Raw genomic sequence first — 8,846 nt, 5'->3', positions numbered from 1 at the left:
AGGGATTAAAATATGTCGTTGTTGTTGTCGGGCAGAAACCTCTTATCTCCATTTTTTAACTGTATGTCATTTTTCGTAAATTAACGCCCTACTTGATCCCACTATGCAGCGACACACAGAAGCATCAAAAGTAGCAGATCTACAAGCTCGAAACGCCGCCCGAAACGCCGCCTTTCGAGCTTGTAGATCTGCTACTTTTGATATTTTTGAATTTGAATCCAGAAAAGTAACAGTTTTGGACGTTTGAGGTTTCGAACCCGACAGAGACGACATGTAAAAATAATAGTGGAAATAGCAGATCTACAAGCTCATACAACGTGTCGTGATGCGACACGTTCAAATGGCTGAAGTATAACATAGGGCATGTTTTGTAAAACATAAATCTAAGTAACTGGAACTAAAGCTCTAAAGAAAAATGGTGGTGCAGTGAAGAGTACAATGGCCCTCATTTATCAACGCGGTGCAGCCCAAATAATGGGCGTACGGTGCGAGATCGTACGGTGCGAGATCACCGCACCTTTCGGCATTTATCAATATATCCTGACGTGGGCTTCATCCTACCGTAGGCTGAAATCTCACATCTGGTCGAGACCAGTTGTTGACTTTGGCTGCGCCCGTTTATTCCATTCTAGACCTGCGGAGCAGCATTGTCTGACTGTCTGACAGGCAACTAGACACATAATCCACTCCTAAATGTATATCTACACTAATAAATAATCGCTGTGAAAATATATCATTTTATAAACTAATTTAAACAAACTGCTTTAACAGTCATTCGGTTAAGCTTGCAGATCTGCATGGCTGCATTGGCTATTTGAAAATAGCAGATCTACAAGCTCACAACAGGTCGCATTGCAACGCTTTGTGAGCTTGTAGATCTGCTATTTTCAGCGCAGCAGCGAGAGAGCGAGAGAGAGCGAGAGAGAGAGGCGTGTGCGTGTGCGGCGATCGGGGGAAACTGTTTCTTATTGGCTTTTAATGCTTTTTTTGGGTCGTATTCTGGTTCTTCATGTCGTGAAGTCGGGCGTTTTGTGAATATTTAAGGGCGTGTTATTTAAATGATGCTCGTTTTCAGACGTGAGATTTATCAAAGCTCCGACCTGATATACGCTAGGATTGGCTGTATAGGATCCTTTGATAAATGTGACTTTGACGTTGGTGTACGGCCGAATATATGGAAAAATATACGCCGGTTTATACTCTGCGTTGATAAATGAGGGCCAATATGTCTACATGTACGTCTCTGGGATGTAAATGAGGAAAAACTCGTAGAGTATTAAGTAAAAGTACCTCAAAAGTGCACTCAAGTGCACTACTTGAGTAAATCCTACTTAGTAGACGTGAGTACTTTCCACCAGTGGTTGTGGGATAATATCACAGAGGAAGATTTGAACCTGCAGTTCCTCCTTAAAGCTCCGTCAGCACTCAGCTCCAACCATCTTAGTTCTGTGTTTACATGATGAAGGAGGGGAACAAAAAACGAAATAAATAAATACACTCAAAAGGAGTTTTCCCCCCAAACGATTGATTGATTGATTGAACAGAAATGTAAAGGACACAGAGGTACAGTAAAACATGCAGGTTAAAAGGATAACACAAACACACAAAAAAAATAGTCCTGGGGACGTGTTTCCATTGAGCATTGGTGGAAAAAGTACTCAAATTCGTTACTTAAGTAAAAGTACCAATACTGCAATATGTAAATACTCTGTTACAAGTAAAAGTTTACATTTACTTGAGTAAAAGTACAAAAGTATTGGCATCAAAATGTACTGAAAGTATCAAAAGTAAAAGTACTAAATATTTGAAAATAGCAGATCTACAAGCTGACAACGCGTCGCGATGCGACGCGTTGTCAGCTTGTAGATCAGCTATTTTCAAATAGCCTATGTATAAAATAGGGCTACAGTGGTTAATGTATGTTTTAAAATGTAATCATTTATATCTGAAAAGTAACTAGTAACTAAAGTTGTCAAATAAATGTAGTGGAGTAAAAGTAAAATATTTGTCTCTGAGATGTAGTGGAGTAGAAGTAAAAGTATTGGAAACTGGAAATACTCAAGTAAAGTACAAATACCTCAAATTTTTACTTAAGTACAGTACTTAAGTAAATGTACTTAGTTACTTTCCATCACCGCCATTGAGGTCCTATTATGTTCAATTCATCAACATAGCATAAACAATGTTACGCAACAATACATGTTATCAACAAATACAAATACTATAAGTACAAAGGAGAAAAACGGCGGCAGTGAATGACCCCTCCTTTCGATGGGGAATATGCATATATTACCTCGTCCTTGCGGTCTCCTCCTGATAGATGTTGTTTTTTTCCAGGCGTGATTTCAGAATGGCCTTTGCAGGGTTTCTGCAAAGGCCTGCAGCGTCGATGGTTCCACTCCTACGCTCTGTGTGTCTGCAGCGTTCAGCTGGTGGAGTCTGGGACGGCGACTCTCTCTCTGGGTCCTAGACCCACACTCACTGGGCACTTACTGTCAGTGCAGCCACGCTCCCACGCACACATGCACTACCTCAACCCTAGAACACTAACCATTGGGGTGAATTTTCACCCATGAACAATTGTATTTGTAATTATGTGATTTTCATAATGGTGCCGATATGGGCGGGTCCTTGGTTACCTTCAGGATGTCTCACTGACATCATAGAAGGTATATAGGTTTGTTTCCTTGATTTGTTTCCATCCCTGTTTGTTTCTACAGGGGGGTCTTGGGGTGATTTTCACCACAACGTAAGTGATAGAGGGTAAAACAAACTCCCATACTCCCACAATGATCAGCTGATGCAATTAGACTGTGCCTTCACTGGACAGAGTTAATACAGGGGGGGGGGGAGCAAATTGTGTGTATTATAGGAACTTTGCTTAATTTTTATTAACCACTTGATCACCCTATAGCATCCGTATTCTGGGGGGAGCTTGTAGATTGTTTCGGCTATTTTCGGCCAAGATATTTGGTGTAGAGGGGGGGAAAGGAACAGACCAAGTACAGAGCCAAATGTCAGGTTTAAAAAGTGTTGAGGGTTTAAGTGGATAAATATCAGAAAATACACATGAATGAACATGAATCCATCATATTGATAGAAAAGACAATGTCTAAACAAACAAACAAACAAACAAACAAACAAACAAACAAAAAGCTATATGTCTATGAAGCTATCCATGAAATAAATGAAAATGTGGTAATCTGCAAAACAATTTTATACAATATGTAGTGGGGGGGGGGGGGGGTCGCATCGCGACACGCTGTGAGCTTGTACAATAGCTCAGCTATTTTAACTATGTCTGGAACTTTTCTAAAAATCGGGAAAAATGTGTGGAACATTTTTGAAAAGATAATGACACAAAAACGCACGTTATGATTTTGGTTACATTCTTTTGGACGAGACAGACTAGACAGGCCTCACGGAGGCTCATCACAACCGTGTGAGCTTGTAGATCGGCTAATTTAGCTATTTTCAGAGCGGGGGGGGTGTTTGAAAATGTTCGTCCAAAACAGGGATGCCAAAGCTGAAAGTGATGAATAAATGTATGGTTGCAGAAAACACCTCTGTAACATGTGTCACATCATACCAGTGGTGTGTTCTACCGTCAGATGCTGTGTACGGCGTATACCTTGAGATTTTTTTTCGTCGCTACCGTATACCTTCAAACACTGTTTCATCCATTGAAAACGCGAGAGCGTATACCCACGACCACGCGCATCGTATCGTAGCGTATACCTTCCGAAAAAAACTAGAACACAACACTGCATCATACATGTGTTACATGTAGATGAAAACACATATCTATAACCAGGGCCGCATTAACCGTGGAACCTAGTGGAACTTGTGTTCCACGGCCCGCAGCCTGCAGGGCCCTGTGAGAATTGTGTATTTAATTTTTTGGTATTTAAAGAAAAAATGTTGATTTATGTTGGTCAAATAGAACCGAATTAGACCCGAATTAGACCCTAATTAGACCGAATTAGACCGAATTAGATCGAATTAGACCCGAAAACTTTGTGCGCATACACGCGCGCGCTTCGTGAAATTACGCCACTGGGGGGGCCTTTGATTTTGTGGTGTTCCACGGCCCTGAGGGGTCTTAACGTCTATAACATGCGTTACATGTAGATGAAAACACATATCTATAACCTGTGTTACATGTCAGCTGTAGATGGACGACCATGGATTGAGATGCACTCAGAGTTGGTCTGAAATTAGATTAATCTGCCACACATGTTCAGAGTGTCAGAGGGTAAAATAATGATGCATAAAATAAAGTAATGTGAGGTTCAATGTGAACACTATAGGGGGCGACGGCACTGCTCTGGTTGGTGTGTTCCACAGAAGGTTTTAGCATGTCTATATTGTCCTCTCTGATTCAGCTGGTCCTCTGAGGGCCCTCCACCTTAACCTACATAGAGAGAGAGAGAGAGAGAGAGAGAGAGAGAGAGAGAGAGAGAGAGAGAGAGAGACAGAAAGAGGGAGCAGAGAGAGAGATAAAGAGAGAGAGAGAGAGAGAGAGAGAGAGAGAGAGAGAGAGAGAGAGAGAGAGCAGAGCAGTCTGTTTGTGGCAGTTACTTGGGGAGGTTTTTATAGTAACTCTCTCAGAACACTTGAACATCCATGACCGACATACTGTACAAGAATAACACACGTACAATAGAACACTCATACGTACTCTGTGTGTGTGTGTGTGTGTGTGTGTGTGTGTGTGTGTGTGTGTGTGTGTGTGTGTGTGTGTGTGTGTGCGTCTGTGTGTGTGCACGTGTCAGTGGTGGAAAAAGTACTCACATTGTTTCAAATAGCCAACGTACATATATATAGGGCTGAAGTGGTTAATGTATGTTAAGTAACTATGAACTAAAGTTTTAAAATAAACACAGGGGAGTAAAAGTACAATATTTGAGTAGAAATAAAATAATTGAAAATTGGAAATACTCCATTCAAGTAAAAATACATGAACTTAGTTACGTTCCACCACTGTGTGTGTGTGTGTGTGTGTGTGTGTGTGTGTGTGTGTGTGTGTGTGTGTGTGTGTGTGTGTGTGTGTGTGTGTGTGTGTGTGTGTGCGTGTGTGTGCGCGAGCGCGAGCGCGTGCGCGTGCGTGTGTGTGTGTGTGTGCGCGCGTGCGTGCACGTGTGATGGTTGTGATAATGGTTGACAGAGATCAAAGAAGAGCCGTCTTATCTCTGTGCCTTGACGGGTAAACAGAGAAGCAGCTGTTTATCAAGTTGATCATTCTGTGTGTGTGTGTGTGTGTGTGTGTGTGTGTGTGTGTGTGTGTGTGTGTGTGTGTGTGTGTGTGTGTGTGTGTGTGTGTGTGTGTGTGTGTGTGTGTGTGTGTGTGTGTGTGTGTGTGTGCGCGCGTGCGCGTGCGCGCGTGCGTGTGTGTGTGTGTGTGTCGTGTTTATCAACTCGATCAATTCCCTTGTTACGGGAAATACAACACAGTCATCTTCATAATAAGATAATCACACATTTAATACTCAACTCATTTACAATAATAGTATAAATGACACTGAAAAGAAACAGATCAGATATGAACAAAAACTTGGTTTCAGTAGCAGTTTAGTCCATTCAGCCACTGCTGATCTAAACAAACTGCCTCTCTGATATGATGGCTCTGTGTATCCTGGGTACTTCATTGCGACACGTTTTGAGCTTGTAGATTGGCTATTTTTTGCTATTTTTGAATTGGAATCCTGATTGTTATTTTTTTATGTTTTTGAATTGGAATCTTGAAAAGTTTTTTTTGTTTTTGTTTCAAATGCATTTAGTTATACTTATGTTAACTTTATGAACTTAAATACAAATACATTGGACATAAAAAAGACAATAGAATTTTGATACTAGTCATTAAGCTACTAATATAGACTGAAGTAATTAAAGCGGGTCATGTTTGCATGTTTGGAATTGTAAACAGCTGAAATCAATAATATATCAGTATTCTGATATTAACCTGCGGACCGCATTAAGTGAAGGTGGGGGCCGCATGTGGCCCCCGGGCCGCCAGTTGCCCATGTATGATCTACACCCGTGGTTCTCAAAGTGGGGTCCGGGGACCCCTAGGGGTACTTGAGGGGGTCCTGGGGGTCCCCAGCTAAATGATGGATAGGAACCAAATGGACCCTTATGGTACTGTAACTCAGAGTGTACAAATGGAACCAAATGGACCCGTGTCCATTTGGTTCCATTTGTACACTCTCAGAGTTAAATTAACATTGATTTTACAACATACAGTATATTGGGGTCCCAGAGATAGAAATGCCATTAAATGGGGGTCCGTAGCCCTAATGCATGTTAAACTGGGGGGTCCTTGAAATTAAAATGGTGAGAATCACTGCTAGAGAGCCCTAAAAATCTTCTCTTATTGGGGTCCCTGGCATATGTTTTCAAATGGGGGTCCGTGGGGTAATAAGTGTCAATTTGGGGGTCCTTGACATGAAAAAGTTTGTGAACCCCTGCACTAGAGCATTGCTAACGTGTCCCAAAACAAACTGGTAAGGCTTCTCCTTGGCCTCACACCTACAGCTCATCTAAACCCTGCTCACTTTGCTAGGGTGGGATGGCTCAGGGTAGAGGACGGAGTACAGGACTTGCAATGGGCCTGGTCTACAAGATACACCACAACGTTAAGACACCCATGTACCTGTCAAAGTACTTCAAAAACCTAAATGAAGTCCACAATCACAACATCAGAGGTAGCTCCACTGATCACGTCCAACCCAGATTTGGCACAAACAAGGGGTTGAATTTGTTCTCCTGCTATGCAACACAAATGTGGAATGCCATCTACCAAAAGCAGCGAAGGAGAGTAAACCCCTACTCTCTCCTTCAAAACTGCCCTAAAAGAGTACCTTCAGGAGGCTGCAATTTGGCCTTTTACTGGCCCCTGTAACCTACCCCCGCCCCCTCCTTGAGATTTTTACTGTACAAATATATTTATTTTATATATATTATATATCCTTATTTTTCCTTTCTAAACTGTTTATATGATGTTCTGCATTGTAGAGTATATCTGTCTGTCATTTGATGTCACTATGAATTGAGCACAAAAGGACCCCAATTGACACAAGCCAGTGGCTTTCTTGTTTTAAAAAAATATCCTATTTAGTTGTATTTTAACTGTTACTTTCATGTGCTTTTTTCTCCAAACTTATAAATAAAGTATTCAATGAATAAATGAATGAATCAATCATGGGGCAATACGTACAAAACAAACACAGATCCAATTTTCATTCTCCCCAAAAAAGCAATAAGGATAGTTGATTACAGAGAACCAACAAACCCACTCTTTATCAAACTGAACACACTGAAATGTAAGGACTTGGTGGATTTCAAAACCATCCAACTCATGTACAAAATAAAAATCACACCCTGTGTGAAGAGAGTGGTGCCTTTGATGAGCCCCGTATTGATGTTGTCATCAATGTTTGTTTATTGGACATACACCCGGACACACAGACAAAGTCAGATATAGGAGTGGTTGGCACCACTCAAAAATCACACCCAGTGTGAAGAGAGTGGTGCCTTTGAAAGTGTAACTGGTTGCATCCTTGTGTTGCAATCAGCAACAATATGTTGTCACGTAACACGTGACAACATATTGTCACGTGTCACGTGAAGCTTGACCAATCAGCCGTGCTCAAACATACGGACGGACATACGGACGGACGGACAAACGGACAAAGTCAAATGTAGGAGTGGTTGGCACCACTCAAAAATAGTCAATTGCCAAACAGTATCCAGAAATTGTTTCAATGGAGGGATAGTAAATATGAATTAAGAGGAAAGTATATATTTAAAAGGAAAAAGGTTAGAACAAATTCAAAGCTTCACTGTATCACAGTTAGAGGGGTTGAATTATGGAACACCAGTGGTGAAGATTATCATTATCATAATCTATAATCTTCACCACTGGTGTTCCATAATTCAACCCCTCTAACTGTGATACACTAATGAAAACATCCACAGCACAGAAAAGGTACGGGATTCAGTGGACACCTTGGACGCAACTGGACGACTTGGACTATGCCGACGATCTAGCACTACTGTCGCACACCCAACAACAGATGCAGGAGAAGACCAACAGCGTGGCATCCACCTCGGCGCAAGTGGGACTCAACATCCACAAAGGCAAGACCAAGATCCTCAAGACCAATGCAGCAAACAACACCAATGCAATCACGCTGGAGGGCGAGGCATTGGAAGAGGTCGAAGCCTTTACCTACAGTACCTGGGCAGTGTTATTGACAAGCAGGGTGGCACAGACGCTGACGTTAAAGCACGAATCAGGAAAGCACGTGCAGCATTCTTGCAACTACGGAACATCTGGAGCTCAACTGAACTGACTTCCAACACCAAAGTCAGATTCTTCAACACCAACGTTAAGGCAGTCCTCCTATACGGAGCAGAGACATGGAGAACTACAGCTGCTACCACTAAGAAAGTACAAGTCTTCATTAACAGCTGCCTGCGGAAGATCCTCCACATCCGATGGCCAGACACCATCAGCAACAACGAACTCTGGCAGAGAACAAACCAGCTGCCCGCAGGAGAAGAGATCAAGAAACGCAGATGGCGCTGGATAGGCCACACCCTGCGAAAGCCCGCAGGTACCATCATCAGACAAGCCCTAACATGGAACCCGCAGGGCAAGCGGAAAAGGGGTCGGCCGAGAAACACCTGGCGCAGAGACCTGGAGGCAGACACCAAGACCATGAAGATGACCTGGAACCAACTGGAGAGAACAGCTCAAGACAGAGATGCCTGGAGATCGCTTGTTGACGGCCTATACCCCAGAAGGGGTAGTAGGCGTAAGTAAGTAAAGTAAGTAAGTGGTG

The sequence above is a fragment of the Gymnoscopelus microlampas genome (assembly GCF_963454915.1).
Source record: "Gymnoscopelus microlampas genome assembly, chromosome: 18".
Classification (NCBI taxonomy): domain Eukaryota; kingdom Metazoa; phylum Chordata; class Actinopteri; order Myctophiformes; family Myctophidae; genus Gymnoscopelus; species Gymnoscopelus microlampas.
Note: the sequence above shows the minus strand (reverse complement) of the source record.